General features: G+C 37.7%; 1 long non-coding RNA gene across 1 annotated transcript in view; it reads right to left on the bottom strand.

Annotated features, from left to right (window-relative positions):
* Nucleotides 1–382: 382 nt before the first annotated feature.
* LOC310895011 overlaps nucleotides 383–16,966 on the bottom strand; it is a 35,332-nt gene continuing 18,748 nt past the window's right edge. Inside the window, exon 4 of the long non-coding RNA XR_014580352.1 lies at nucleotides 383–490. This is a non-coding gene — a long non-coding RNA (uncharacterized lncRNA). The remainder of the gene's footprint in view (nucleotides 491–16,966) is intronic.

The following is a 16,966-nucleotide window of genomic DNA, read 5'->3' as shown; positions in this document are numbered from 1 at the left end:
TGATTATGGACTTACATACATGTAATATATTAAAGGCCAACCTAACATTTTAAACCTGTGTCAAGTGTTCACTTTGTTCAGTGCCAACAGATCTGAAGATTAATGGAATAAATAACTTTGAGGAAGACGAACTGACAGATGAACAGACATATCCACAATATTGGGTTTTGCAGGTAGGTACCTATTAGACTTCCCGGGATATCAAAAAAATTCTTCAGTTAGCTCTGGTAATAAGGCTTTCACTGCTTCCCTTTATAAATATTCCTGTGTAGGACTCCAGAAGTAGTATTAAAAAAAAATGAGATGGGATGATACTTATTTCCCTTTTTTCTCCAGGGCTAAAGAAACATCAAACTAATCAGTTAACATATACTACTTACCTATTTTATTTATGTCAAGTTTTGAATGCATCAAAGCAATGAAATCATCTTTTGATGGTGCACCTTTGCTTGTGACAAGGTCTTTCACATGCACCAGTGGTGGAACATTCCTAAAGATATAGAAGTTACAGTGAAAAAAAAAAGAAAAGAAAAAAAAAGTTCTATAGAGATGATTACAAATATCAGGAAGTGTAGACAGCAGATCAGATACTAAATAAAACAAATGAAGCTGGTTGGCAAGGTGAAAATGTACTTGACATTGATCTCCTGCCAAAATTTTGATGTGACATAGGATCAGCAGTGAACAAGATCATGAAGTAACTTGAATATTATTGACATGAATCTTAACCACGCAGGGACAACAGGTCTCTTTCACATGAATCACAATTGACTTTGAAAAATTGGGGAATAAATAGCTTAGGAGGATGACATAAAACATTAACCTTTTAATTGCTGATTAGAATCTACCTCAGAGTTTGTCAAATGTCATTAACATCAGAAATCTCTAAGAAGTCCTTTTGTGAGTTATTTTGGTGCAGACCTACTGGACGCATTTTCATATCACATAAGTTAATTACCAAATTATCAAGCCAGCAAATATTTACTCTCAATATCTATTCATTCCCAGAGAACTTCTACAGAGATTCACATTGTGTCTTTCACTGTTTGCTCTGCATATTAATAATCTTGGTAATTGTTTGAATAAGGCATAGCTGCACGTGGAAACTGATGATATTGTAAACTATTGTCATGGAACAGCAGCTAAACAGTCTCTGTGAATCTGCTTTGGGAGTCAAAAACAAAACCTAAAAAACTTATGCACATTTTTTCTTTATGTTTATTCTGCAATTCCAAGCAACAGATTGATGATTGCGAAGACTGCATGTCCACCTCCTAGAAATGCCCCTCAGGCAGCACCAGTTTCACTTCTGTAGGTGAGTTTACATAAAAATCTTCCAATGTGGAATTCATGTTAATAAATAAATGTAATTCAGTTATCGAGCACAATGATTTCAAAAGTCACGCCAAAGTCTAAATCCCTTTGAAAGTCATCCAGACAACAAATTCAGAAACCCAGACATGAACTGGCACTAAATTTGTGTCAAACCATAAACAAATGTAAATAAACAAATATTTTTCTAAGCAAGCAAAGACCCTTGACTAGTTTCAAAATGGTCCATTTCCAAATGTGAATTCTGTGACTGTGTCACACTGATGTCAGGAAGAAGGCAAATGATCAGTCTATTTACTAATTACATTTATTTTTACAATGTAATTATAGGTTACAATTCTGTGCTGTATGATATTAGAAAGCATTCCAAGTATCAACATAGTAAAAACAAAAACAAAAAAATTCTCCGCCAATTACATTTCTCCATGCAGGAGATTTTAGTTTCAATAGTTCAGTTTACAGAACTGAGAGATCACAAGAATTAATGCTGTTTTTTCTGATATCCAAAAACACTACTACATTATTGATTTTGTTGACAACAAAGAAATCCTATGGTTTTTTAAGCTCACTTAAAACACTTTGCTTTTTTCAAAGAAAACAATTTCCTTCCTTCTTGAATGCATCTGTAAGATCCTAAAATGTTACAGGAAATCAGTTGCTTGTTACACTTAAAAACATGTGGCCTCACAGAGATTCTCAAAACTAGGTTGAGGGAGAAGTGCATTCTTGCATATATTCTTTCATTTGGCATTACCACAATTTAAGATTTTCCTACTCAATGAAACTTTCCTGCATTATTAGAACAGACAGCCGGAGGATGTACTCTGATTTGCTTTCTAATCCAGTTTTTAATTAAAGTAAGATCTTTTGAGGAGAGATCTTCTGTGTTTGTTTTCATCCTAGAATTTAACATTTCAGAAAAGACCAGTAATCACATATGCTACCAACATCTTTTTTTCTTTTATAGAGATTTGTTGTTCTCCTTGTGTAGCAAAGAACGTTATCCCAGGGAAAATATATAAAATACTGACGTTTTAATTAATTTATTGATGTCTATGTATTTACCCATATATGGCTTTCTTCAGTTTTATACCTGAGCATCTGTTTCAAGATGACAGTGCCCGTTTTCTCTACTCTCAAAAAAACTAATCTAACCTAAATCTAATGACTTTCCTTCATTCCAATTCACTCTACACTTTTCTCTCATGAAGATCTCTATCTTTTTTGTTCATTTGTTTGTTTGTTGGTTGGTTGGTTGGTTGTTTTGTTTTGTTTGGATAACAGTACTTTTGTTAGAGAGCTACTGAATTAAGAATTGCATTAAGTCAGGTGAAAAGACAGAACAGACATCCTTTCTCTAGCAGTGTATGCTCCATATTCCTGATTTTGCTGGGAAGGTCTGCTCTGTGGTCTGTTATTATTGCACAGTTTTGAGTGGTCCTGTGGGGAGCCAGGAGCCAGGTGTTGGACTTGACAGTCCTTGTGGGTCCCTTCTAACTTGAAGTACACTACGATTCTATAATATTTTCATTCTTACAGGTTGTCAGCTGTGGTCATGGAGCTAGAAAGAGAAGTAGACTCTCAAGGAGTCAGCAGCCTTCATGTCAAACATTGAAAATAACCACAGTAAATGTACAGGTCTGTTTCCTCACTGAGGAAACACTGAAGAGAAGTGTAAGTTAAGGGGAGTCCCTGATGACTGGCACTGCTGAAGTCAAGCCGAAAGCTAACTGGTTTAGAGTTAAAGTTTTTGGCAACAACATTGTACTACCACACTCTAGAGAGACTTCATGCAGCTGAATGCACAAAGCAGTCCTGCAGTAGCAGTGAAAGCATAAGGGAAATTGGTACAGTGATCAGTGACCCTAACATGTCAGGTCTGCTACCTATTATTATACAAATATACCTCTCCTACATTCCATGTTTTATTGACCTGGAGTCAGCTGAAAAACATCGTACAGCATTTTTGACTGTTTCAATAGAGGAGAGAAGGCTCCTAAGATGTGGATACAAATGTGACAAGCGCTACATATAATATGAATAAAATATGTACCAGTTCCTGATCTAGAGTTAAAGAATCTTTAAAGAAATCTTTTCTCCCATGAGGAAAACAGCTTTTCCTGAGTAGTCAAATGTTCAAAAGAATCTTGTCTTTTTGATTACTTACAGCATTTTGAAGGCACTGTTCCTACCCTTGTTAATCTATGTGATTGACAAGGTCTACATTTGACTGCATTTTTACTTCATTAGACAGCTCTACTTTTCATTTTAAATAGTGCAACAAATCCACTGCCACATAAGTATTTCAGTGTTGTCACTAGATGTGTGCTGCAGCAATTTAGAATTTCAGAAAAATAAGTGGGATTGAATCCCATTCTTCTGTTTAAAAAAGACTGAGATATAAAAACTCTCCTAAAATTTAACCCTAGATAGTCACTGTTATACATATAAGTTATTCTGCCAAAGACAGCAGAACATTAGATCAATAACTACTTAGTTTGTTATAATTTAAAAAGAGACTGGAGAATTAATAAAAAGTAGTGTCATCTTCCTAGCTCCCATTTCAGTGCTATATCTGGCACCTAATGGTTTTACATGTTATTTCAGGAAACAAACTATGTAATGGAAGTATTGCCATTGCATTCATTCTAATGAATAGCATTAGGAAATTAACCATACAGATTGGTCAAATATTATTTTTTGTAAACTTTTTAAGTGCCTAGAAACATCCATCCTTATCCAGGTACCTTGGCTCTGAAAAAATGGACCGAAAAATATTGTAAAAACACAGATCACTGCCTGATAATCAGGTTCAGAATTGTTAATTGCATGGATGCATTTTACGATGAAGGCCAGTATGGGACAAAATAGAACTTAAAAAATTGCATCACACATCATGTGTCATAGGACTGGGTGAATCACTCGCAGATAGTCCCCTCTTGCCATTGGCTGTGTAAGGAGTCTACCTAGCTAGCATAGACTAGACACCTGAATCAGACTGATCAGTTCAGGTGCTTTCATTCAATAGTTTAAACATATTTGTCCCCTTCTTTCACAACCACAGACATCATCCTTTCCATGTCCAGCACAACAGGTGCATGCCATTAAATCTGTTGATCCTGTAGCCTCTACGTTGGGACATCCATTGCACAATGCAGTAGAGGTGCCTCACCACTCTGCACCCACTTGCTGGAGGCTCCTTTTTACCCCTTATTTTGGATGCTCTTCCTTTCAAATAGAAAATAAATAAATAAATAAATAAATAAATAAATAAGCTTTCAACCTCTACAAGCTTCACACTGGACTGAAGGACTTCAGTCCCACTGGAAATTCTAATTGCTTTGTCATGGGTTAATTGAAAAATTAATACTATTTTTTTCCAGAGCTTATTCACAAACTGGACCTTCATCAGCCATTTAAATGTTAAGATTAGCTCTTCTGACTTGTTTTAGTCACAGGACATCTTCTGTTTTCACCGCCTTTTATTAACCTTGCTGTATAAACACATCTCTGGGGATGATATTCACTTGTCAACTTCCAGTTTTTTCTGCTGTTTGACTTTAAAGAAAAGCTATTGCGACATTGCAACTCCTAACTTGCTTTAGTATCCCCTAACTTGACACCATCAGTTGCCCAAGGCCTCCTTACGTTGTCTCCTGCTGCCGTAAATCTCAGCTATAATCAGACATTTAACTGCTTTTTTTTTCATTTTTTTTTTCCCCAGTTTGGTTTCTTACCTCTTCATTTAGCTTTATTCATTCCTAATATATCTTAGATACCCCTCAGAAGTAAGGAGCTTGGCAAAGGGTTAGTAAAGCAGGGACAGGACCTGTGCAGCACAGCATGATCTTCCTGCAAGGGCCTCTCATATGCAAAGTCCAGCACAGCTGTCTTACAGCTGTGAAAGCCTTGCGCATCCATGGGAGCAGGTCCCTGCAGTGGCTGGGAAGCTCCAAGATTCCTCACAGATACTGCTCAAAGAAGGATGTAATCAGCTAAGCTGGGGGCACAGCTGTGTGTCACTTCCCCACAGACACAAGCAAGCTCTGCCAGTATTCCCTGTGAGCAGATGCAGTCTTGTCCTGCTTAAGCTGCTGGCTTGCTGGTGCTGTTATCAGAGCACCTGGCCAGCTTCACTGGATGAGAGTCTGCACTACAGTAATGAGCACACAGCTTTCTGCTGTCCCAGAGTACAGATGGAGTGGGCTCTGCACAGGACAAAACAGACTGTAGATGTAGTCGTATATATGAGGGTGAAGACAGAGTAAATTTGGAGATGGATTAACCCAGTAAAACTACCCCTGCAGTGCAGGACTGGCCATGCTGAAGCCCTCTTCTTCCCTTAACGTGTCTGCAAGCAGCAGCTTCCCTCTCTACCTTTTTCAGTCAGTGCAGTGCAGATTGCTTTCACAATATCACTTGCTCCCCCCTAATTCAACACACACATTTATTCTTTGGACAACGACCTATAGTGGCAAGACTATATTTCCTAATTCTGTACAGAATAAGGATTTTAATGATGGGGAACAAAATCAACCCCTAAAGAGCTGTTAGCCATAATGTCCTTTTGGAAACAGTTATTTGTCGTTCACAGTAACAGGTCTACACAATTAGCATGTGTTCATCATGCATTTAAAAATAAAGAAGAGGGGGAGGGGACACCCTCACCCTGATGGAAATTGGTCCCACTTACTAGAGTTTATTGTTGTCTTGATTGCAGCGAGGTTACAGGCTGCAGCAAAGCTCTCAATGAATAACCCTTATTATGTATTACATACCGCATGATTTATGCTGAACATGACACCTTACGATCTGTATTTCCACCATCCTTTCATAATGCTTTTGTGACTTAGCTCAGCTTGTCCTCTCTTTAACCTTTGCATTCAAAACATATTTACAAGTATGCATATTTTACACATTCATATGGCATTCTGCCCCTTTGCCTGCTGCCTCCACCTTCAAACAATGCTGGAAGCCCTATGGGTTTTAATGCATTCCTGCTTTTAGTTTTTCTTTCAGAATGGAACAAGGACCAAGACAGAGGAAAAAAAAATAAAAAATAAAAAGCGACAACAAAACTATCAGTGCATTGTTCTTTCTGAATTGCAGTAATATTAAGCTGAGGAAAAAGGGAAATGGAGCAAACCCATTGCCATTACAGTCTTAAGTAAAATAACCTCCCCTAGTCCTCACATAAATGCAGTGGGAGGAAAGGCTCATGCATATTAAAACAGAGTGCTTCTTGCAGCCCGGGTCATTTAGCTGTACTGATGAACCAAAGGAGTTATAGTAATGAAGGAACAATTCCTTCATCTATAGATGTTTACATATGTTTTGCAATAGGAATGCACTTTGGGGAAAGCCAACAAAAACAGAATGTGACTTTTACTTTGAACGCTGTGTGTTTGATTGAAGATTTTTTTTTTACAAGCTAACTTTAAATGTTTCTTAGCTTTCTAAATTATCTTATTGTTTTGTGTTTTTCTAAATGCTGTTGTAAGACATTTCAAATTAGAATGATGGAAGGTGCTATAGAAAAGGCAGGTATTGCTATTAGAAGTAGTAGTTTTACAGCACTAAGTTGATAATCTCTTTTTTTCCCCTGAATGTCTCCCAGAGAACTCTATATTATTATCATTTTGATACATTTGCAGTGTTGTGCCCAGAATTGCCTTGGGTAAGATAACCAAATACTTTAAATATATACGCAAGTCTCTCTACAAAGCCCACTTTCTTTTAAGCCTATTTCTGCCTTAATAGGATTCGTTGCTTCCCTAAGCAGCCCTTGTAATTTTCAGCAAGGTCCTTTAACTCATTTAATGTGCAACATTTGTTCATGCCTAATTTGTCTGAGCCAGGCCATGTTTGTGTTTTCCTTGAGTTGCAGAAAGGTTGATTGTGAGGGTGGAACTGCCTGCCTCCAGTGAATATATTTCTTTCCGAATTACAGTAATTACCACAGGTTTCATTTGGTTGGTGCTCTCCTCCCTGCCCCTCCTTGACAAGGTTAACAAGCAGAAGGTAACTGAACATCAAAAGATAAGTGCCTAATCACACAGGCAATTGTTGACAGTACCATTTCTCTGGTGATAGTGATACCACTCTGTACTGGATTCTCCTGCAAAGGCATACAGGAATTAAGTTTGCAACCTTAAGGATAGCAATTGTAGATGTCAATAGATCTGCATCACCCCCAGCTTGTATCCCTAGGTATATGCTGCCTCTGCTAAATTAAGACATTACTAAAAATGAGCAATTATTATTATTTTCCCCTAATTCTTCCTCCCAATCCAGTGTCATACATATATATATCTTTTAATTATTGCAATCAATTCTTAATGAAAGGTGACACTTTCCATTAAAATATTTGTATTGACCGAGTTACTTGTAATATCAAGATAGAACCTTTCTTGCTTTCCTTTCTATCATTCTGAATATATGTATCTGTATACACGTATGTCTGTGTTTACAACATATGTCACCAGTGATATATACATAACTATGTCTATGCATATAAGAATATCATCTCTTTCTCTCTGTGTAGATGTATTTGTATGTATAAAAGGGAAAGCTAGGACTCTGTTTTTGTCTTAAGAAATCCAGAACTGTATTATAAATCTGATTTTTGCTGAAATATTCTAAAATTAGTTTATTATTAAATATTAATTTCCCTTTGAAGTTCTTCCCTTTTAAAATTTCTGTTACAATACCTTATATCACCAGGCCATCGCATGCTTTATGAACTGGAAGACCTAATATAAAAAAACATGCTTGCTAGGGAGACAAGATTTAGGATTTTATAAATATCAGGTACCTCAGAAGCTTCACGTAATTATCTCAATTATTCAAACTAACAAGTTCTGTCTAATTCCACTCACCCAGAACATTTATAATGGCTGCATTTACCCTATTTTCTCCAATGATTAGATTATATCCATAATAAGTTAAGCCAGTCTTAAAGAAATAATTAATATTGAAACATGTACAGTTTCTGCAACTGTGTGTCTGAGTATTCTCATGAGTATTCACATGAGTAATATGATGGAAGTTCTCAGATGTGTAAATGGCATACTTATAATTCTCCTACTATGAAAGTAAAAGTCACAGCAGTTTATCGATAACTTAGAAATTGGTTTCCAATCTGATATCATTTGCTCATGTTTAATGGAAAAGTAATTCCAGTGACTTCCAGAAAGTTGCATTTGATTTTTCTTAGAGTAATAGGCATAAGATTCCTTGCTTTAAACATAATTATTTACAGGCCATTTTAAGCACGAATTTGGATGTGCAGTAACCTTTTGGATATGCTAGGAAATAACTGTTATCTGGGAATTTTCATTAGATATCATAAAAAAAATCTCACGTATAAGGTACTTGCTAGTTCATATCTGTACTTAGGAGGAGTAAGGGAATGGACCTCCTTTCCTATGTAGATTGATAAGAAGAATTTGTTTTCTTTTAGTCTCCCCCAGTTTATAAATAAACACAGAAATGTTAATACCAAGGAGAAAGACCTGTACGCTTTTAGTGCACCCATTCACATATCTCTTAAATACCTCCAGGAATGGGAACTCCACCTCTTTCCTGTGTGGCCTGTTCCCGGTCCTCACCAGGACCAGGTCTTATCACCTTTTCAGTGAATAAGTTCTTCCTGATATCCAGTCTAAACCTTCCGTGGTGTATCTTGAAGCTCAGTTGCTTCTCCCTGAGCTGGCTCAAGATAAGGCACTACATGGGGCAATACTAAGGGAAGAAGAGCGAGACACCGTGGTTCTTATAAAATTAGATGAAATCAAATAAAGTGTTATTTTGATCATAAACTGAAACTGTAGAACATGATTTAAGAAAGAAGGCATCCTCCTGTGTATCCTCCAAACACCTCCGCTTCAGCATGATCACTTACCACACAATTTTTGAACTATTTAAAAATATAGGCTGAACTTAACAAAATTTCTCTTGTATTGAGAAGAGAAGAAAAAGAAAGGAAGAAAAAAATGCAGTCTTTCAAAATGCATGCATAAGCAAAGCTTGATTTGTTTCAGAAATGATCCTAGATAGCAGTACTGCTGTTTCCTTATACGACGAGTGAGAAGCAAGACAATCCAACAGGCTGATACATGCACTGTATGTCTCTGTAGCAAAGGCCCTCTCCTGTTCTTCTCTGTGAATGGGGTGCAGGAGTCCCACCTCAGCTGTGGGAACCTCTGATGCCATTAAAACACTGTAAGGCGTGGTGTGATGACCGTATGAGCAACCCCAAGAAATAGGTGTCTACAAGCTGCTGTTTGAGCAATGTGTAAGTTCACTGAGGATGAACACTCTATTCAGTAACAAGTGATGTTAATTAACTCACCTGGGGAGAGATGGATGCTCATACCACTTGCCTAGGACATTTAAGGTAGGCCCCAGTCAAAGGATGAAAGATAAAAGCCAAAGCTCCTTTCTGCAGTCTGAAATGAGGTCAACGTAACCAGGAAGGCAATTCAGAGAAACTAAAGATGCCTAATTTATATGCCTGGAATAGACAGTTGTGAATAACCCCTGTGGTGAGTAACAAGAATGTGTCAATGTTATTCCACAGGAAAAAAAAAAAAAATTAAAAAAAGACTGCTAACTGCAGAGCTACAGTGTAAGGGAAAAATAACATTATAAAAACACTCCCTACTGAAAAATAGAAAAATGGAAAATGACTTTTTTCTATCAATAGGTAAATACTACTTTCTCAATAAGGCACTACATATACTGAAAGAAAATAACATGGTGTACTGTCTACTCCAGCTAATAAACTCCAAAACACAATTTGCCCTTTCCCTTTTAACACTTTAAAAGTAAATAAATAAATAACTATCCCTCAAACCTGTCTGTGTTTTGATAAACAAATGAAATTAGAGTAAAGAAAAAAATTGTGGAACATGTGCTGTAAAAAGAACAAATTCGTCAATAGCAACAACCTTTACGCATGGAAACAGAAGAATGTAGTCTTGTGGGAGGTGAGAATACTTAATTTTAAACTATAATATTGGCTTTAAAATCATTACTTGAGAACACAGAAGGTGGGTGAGAGCAGCCCTAATGTCATGTTGTGCTGGATGTAGATCTCTGAGCCACATTCTCTTGAAGTCAGCCTCCAACTTTCCAGTGAACATTTGTACTGCCAAAAATACATCTACAATTGTATCAATATGTATCTTCTCCCCCATCTTTTGGCTGAAGACAGTTCTTTTCAGATAATACAGTATTACTGACATACAGAAGGTTTTTCAGGTCATGGGGCTGCTGATGATTTACATGTAGATTACTATTCAGAGCTACACATGCTGCAAAGCTCATTTCACCCCAGATGAAGAAAGAAGAATATTTCACAGACTTTATCGTGAATTTAAATGGGTTTTCATTTTTGTAAGAGGACAGTTTTTATATTATGTTCTGCTTATAAAAATATTTAAACCCTGGCTAGAGCTTTGCTCAAGGTCCCAGGGCAGCGCAAAGAATGGCTCCTGAATATATGGGCTGCACAGATCAGTGCTTTTTACCTTTGCTTCCAGACTGGTTGAACTGGGTCCTACTGTAGATTCAGCTGGTTGAAACACATAGAAAATGAAACTGTTTCCTGGAACTACTAAAAAATGTATTCTTTCCCTCAGTGCTAACATGTGATTCTCTTTAATGAGTATTTTATTGAGAGTATTAGGGAAATCTTGATGGCATTCTCACTTAATTTCAGCCTAAACTACAGTTGAGTTTCATTTTATTACTGGCTGACCATTTGCTTTCAGCATGAAGTGACCTACCTTTCAGTCATAAATTTCCAGGTTTTTCTTGAGTACCTGTACTGCACCTTGCAAAATAATCAGCTGTTTCATTCACACCATTTCCATGCGGTTTTATTCCTATCTTTGCAACTCTAACCCTGTGGAAGATGAGCATTAACTTAAAGCAAACAGGATCCTATGAAAAAGACACCACCCACGTGTTGCTTGCCTGGTATCTTAATACTGAAATCAGTGGATCTACCTATCCTTCCCTGTCATTTCCCTTTCTCCACATTTGTCTTGCCTGTTATCTCTGTACAAAATTAAAGGTCCAGTTCATTTCATTTCAAACCTCTCTGCATTTGTGTCCAAGATACAGAGATGTTTCATACCACTCAAGGACCCACTGGAGCAAGCCATAGAGCCTGACCCCCCTAAGCTACCTGTTCCCAAATACAGCACTTCATACCTGCTGTGGTTTAGCCCCAGCAGGCAGCTCAGCCCCACACAGCCGCTCACTCGTTCTCCCCTGGTGGGATGGGGGAGAGAATCAGGAAGGTAAAAGTGTGAGAATTCATGGGTTGAGATAAAGACAATTTACAAGGTAAAGCAAAAGCAAAGCAAAACCAGGAATTCATTTGCTACTCACATCAGTCGGCAGGTGTTCAGCTGCTTCCAGGGCTCATCATGTGTAACCATTTCTTGGGAAGACAAACGCCATCAGTCTGATGTCGTCCCCCACCCTGCTCCCTGCCTCCTTCTTACTCCAGCTGTTATTTCTGAGCATGATGCCACATGGTGTGGGATATCCTTTTGGTCATCCTGGGCCAGCTTTCCCAGCTGTGCCCCCTCCCAGCTCCTGGTGCACCCCCAGCCTCCTCGCTGACAGGGCAGCATGAGGAGCAGAAAGGTTCTTGGCTCTGTGCAAATGTTGCTCTGCAACAACTAAAACCATCAGTATGTTATCACCAGTATTTTCATCAAAAATCCAAAACACAGCATTGCGTGATCCTCTATAAAGAAAATGAACTCTATCCCAGCCAAAACCATGACAATGACTTAAAGTGTTTACTCTGTGAGCTGTGAGTGACACACATTAGCCATCCAAGATGAAATCTGGAATGATTTCATCACCCAGAGCAGGAAGACACTATCTTCTGATGGGGTCTGGAGTCAGGGGGCATTTATGGACTCAAACATAATCACGGAGAAATGCAGAAGCATTGCAGCACCAGACTCGGCAGCCAAGCCCAAGTGACCCATTAAATATAAAAGGGTTTTTGCCTGAAGAGTTCAGGGTCTCAGTAGGAGAACTGAGTTGTATGCAGCAGGAGGCCTCTCTTGTCTTTACTGAGCATCCTAAAAAAATGCTGGAGGGGAAAAAGCCCATTTTAACACCTGAAATATGGTAATGGTCGTGTGTGTGTAGGAAATCTATGTGCATATGCTACTGTCTGTTTTTATTACCTGCAGAAACAGTCCCCACTAGAGATACAATACAAAAGTTGATTCTAGTTATGTTTCCTATAACTTATCCCTTCCTTTTTAAGTCAGCACATTTTATCTGATCTATTAGATAGCCAGTAGGTAAAGAGTTTTACAGGCAGTGGAGGTCTCTCTCCCTCTCTCTCTCTCTCTGATTATGCAGTTCTGGAAGTGCAGAACCAGCTCCATTGAATGACTTTCTATCTATTAATTACGAACAGTTCTTAAAAGAATGGAAGAGAACCCACTTAAAAACGAATCAGTTTAAAACTGCAAACACTAGACTTTAAGAATACACAGTTGCTGCTGGTATTAACACAAGTACCACCTGAATTCTCAAGAGCCTTTTCCACTTGCACAGGCATACTGTTATATCTTCAGTAAAATGAAATGGACTTCATTAAATATGCATAGCATATACTGGGAGAATAGAAAGGATATGTGCAGGTACATGCAGAAAAAACATATGTAAGTGTGCAAGCACATAAAATACTCAGATAGAAATAAGACTTCCATGAAACTCTTTGCATCTTCACTCTGAAACTCTGTTGCCCTAAAGGAAACCCAAGTGCAAGTGGAAATCTGAAAACAGTAAATTGATCAGTGGCAAACCTACTCCCAGCAGTTCTAGCATAATAGCAGTGCAGGCAGGATGGGGAGATCACAGAACTTCTGAAGCTCCTATTTCCTCAGAGCCACCTTACTCCACGGTGTTACTAAAACAGCTCCCTGGTCTCAGGCCAATACAAACAGATTTCACTGTAGACTTTCTGCTTTCTGCCTAATAAAAGCATGGACTAGAAAGGCCATATCTTTTACTGAAGCAAAAGTGATATGTCATTAGTTTCTTTAACGGAGCGTTACAAATGTGAGAAATAATTATGCCTATCTTTCCCATGAAAAAACCAAGCAGTCTTAGAACTGCCTCAAGCCTGTGGTGGATCTGTAAAAGCCTCTACTTTATTTCACAAAGGGACTCATGCCTTACCTCACGGAAAAAAAAAACAACACCCTTTTTCTGGTGAAGAGGTAGCCACAGTTCTAGGTAAGTGGTTGCAAGTCCAGAAGACAAAGGAGCCATTCTGTTGTTTACACGTTTTAGGGAAGAGGGGAGGAGACAAAGGGGTAATGGAGTTTCTCACAGACCTTATTTAACTCTTTTTTTCTCTGGCATAAACTAACTCATCAGAAAGACCCCCAGGATAAATGTGATTCAGTACATTCAGTGGTACGTCTCTTCCCATACTGGGAAAAATATTTTAGTGACAGTACTCATAGTCTCCCCAACAAGCTGTATCCAAATGAACTGATGTTATATTGGGACATCTCTCTAAGCACAATGGATTTTTAATGAGGAATATGTGATCCTAGCTCAAAGCCTATGGCTCCCACTTGCCTTCCTTTCCCTCCCTCAGTTACATGAAATGGTTTCAAAGTTGCAAAATAAGCTGTAATTACTGTTCTGCACTGACTCTAGTATGTCCCTAATGTAAATCCAAAAAGTTTGGATTGTTTTGGGGAACAAGCCAACAGTGATTTTAATTTTGTTAAATGCTATGCAAATAGCTCCTTCTGGTCTTGAAGTAGCACGCCACTGTGTGTTTGTTTATCATCAGGGATCTGTACTAGGTGAATCAGGCTTACACTTCATTACTGTTTGCTGTCTTTTCTGCTGCTGTTTACCCTCGCATTTGAAAGGAACCTGACACTGGAGGAACCTGACAACTGGAAAGTTGGATTTGTAAATGGATTAATGCTGTGTCCCACAAAGATAACTGAAGAAATCAATGACAGTTGGACCACCTCCTGAGAGCTGTATCATAAGCCTCATAATGGCTGCTTTATGAAATTTATTTGTGCATCATCTATAATAACTAAGCTCTGCTGGCTATTTCTACATGCAGTGATGTGAGATGTAACACTTCACACTGCTAGAAGTTTTGATTTTTAAATGAAGTCATTAAAAAGAAAAAAAAAAAAAGAAAGACCAAGGCACTTATGTCTCTTGTATCCAGAGATTAAATGAATTTCTGTACATTATAAACAATAAATTAACCTGAGGATCGTAAAAAGTGTCCTTGGCTTTTGGAGGCAACACCAAATGACAGACTGTGAAAGTGTCATTATAACTTTGAGGAAAAGTCTTCATTTTATTGCTGTTCTTATCATACATGAAAATGGGAAATGAAATTTGGTAGGAAGACTATTTCAGGTATCATAAGCACCAGCAAGGATTGTTTGAAATCGGTTAATGACCTCAGATGAGCTATCTTTTTTCCTTATTTGGTAGCATTTCACCTGAGAATCTGTGTTCTATGAGGAAATTAAAATACACCCATAACAGTGGTGTAAAGAGTGGTGTAAAGAAAAGTAATGGGCTTTAAACATACCTGGTGACAATTAACTGGCTGTTTAAAAGGACAATATTTTAATGTATTTAAGGGATTTTTCTGAGGAAGAGATCAGACATTAAAAAACAAACAAACAAACAAACAAAAAACATGCCTGTAACATTCCCTTCCCTCTGATGAGGAACAGAAGGAGAGAGATTGGGTGAACACCAGCACCAGTGGAGAACACTGCTAGTTCAAACTATCTAGTAAATAACAAGTTTTAGATGGCTAGGCAGTTGCATTCACTGCCACTGCATGTCCTGGAGTGCTTATTATACTGGGCAGAGCAATGGGTGAGTGAAGTCTTCAGTCTCCAAGTCAATTCTTCCCTGTTTCCTTGCACTTTGCAGTTGTTTCCTGTGTTCAGCATAAACATATGTGTGGATTTTGCATATATGTTTTTCCATGGATATTTTAGAATGAAAAATCCCAATTTAAAGGTGTTTGAAGACGCAGGATTGTCTGTAGAGTTGGTCATCCTTGCAAAAGGCAAATTTGACACTGGTTCAGCACTATAGATACAACTCCTGCTGGAGGTACAGGCTGGCACAAAGCTTAATAATTGCCCTCCAAAGCTTAAAATTACCATTCTGACCTTATCTACTCTAATATAAAGCACAGGAACTTAAATATAATATACTTAAATCATTGGGCTTTCAGGAAGAAAATTATATCAAAAGTGGCTACAGTATCCTCCCAGAGGAGGTATATGGGAGAGAGTGAATCAAACAGAAACTTTGGTTAAAGAACTTCTGTTCAGAGTTTGTTCTTTATTTGATTATTGGTGGTATTACTATGAATTATCATCTGATGTTTGGGCTACATTAGAGTTTTTTAGTACCCAGTGGTTTGGCTAATGGTCAGAATACAAAGATGTATACACAAAATAAAAAGATTAGGTTGTGCCCGGAAGACATAATAGTGCCATTTCAGTAAGAAAAACATCATGACATGTTGAAAAAAAACTTCTTTCCTGTCTCTCCTGCTTGTACAGAAACTAAAGGAAAAATCACATTTAAATGTTACCTTTTAATAAATTGATCTTTGCCCCAGGCTACTGAAATCTTGTTCAGAAATTAACTGTAGTATTAGGAAGCTGTTGCTCCTTTTACATCCTCAGTTATGTAGCTGTGAGGTGAGGTCAGAAAGGAGAATAACTGAATCCTTCTGGAGATAGCTCTCCACTACATGGGATTTTTTTTCTTTGCCGTGAGTGCCTGCTGGAGGTAGCAATGTCTTTGTCTTTCCTGTGTTCTCTGTTAACAGATTTCAGTGCATGGTTGCATAGCTTCTTCATTTGGCAATGTTATTTCTCAAGGAAGAAAAAATCTAATTTCTGCTCATTCATATTATCTTACTATATAGGTTTAATATTAATAACTTGGGGCATTTGTCAGTTTCCTTGTCTGCAAAATGGAAGTAATGTCTGTTCTCTAGGCACTAGATACCATTTTAAGGCCTATGCGCAAAAATATTTCTATTACTACAAATGTTAATTATTAGTATATAATTCTAAGTGACAGTCTCTCTCTCCCCCCACTCCTCAGTAGATGAGGATGCTATTATTTTAAAGTGTGATAAGTGGACTAATAATACACAAAATCTGAAGGAAGACAGCTTCTCACCTTGATCCAACGCACTTAGCTGTCAGTCATTAATAAATACGATACTACAGTAATTTTGACTAATTTGTATTCTTCAGGGTAGCAGTTTAGAGAGTACAGAATTGTATTTGCTATTTCATTTTTGTAAATATGTTACTAGAGGCTCTAGATCTGAATTTTCCAAACTTGGCAGCAGCCATATGTACCTAATTAACAAATTGCTAGACCATGTCATTTTTCAGGACATCTATTGCATTTCTTTTTAACCCAAAAATGCCACAGATGAAACACTTTTTCTTTTTTCCTTTCTTTTTTTTTTTTTTTTTTTGGGGGGGGAGGAGGTGGAACAATGTATGGACAAATGTGTACATGTGACAAATGACAGCAGGACTGAACAAAG

This window comes from Anser anser (assembly GCF_964211835.1).
Source record: "Anser anser genome assembly, chromosome: 2".
NCBI lineage: Eukaryota > Metazoa > Chordata > Aves > Anseriformes > Anatidae > Anser > Anser anser.
Note: the sequence above shows the minus strand (reverse complement) of the source record. Positions and strands in the feature narration are given on the sequence as shown.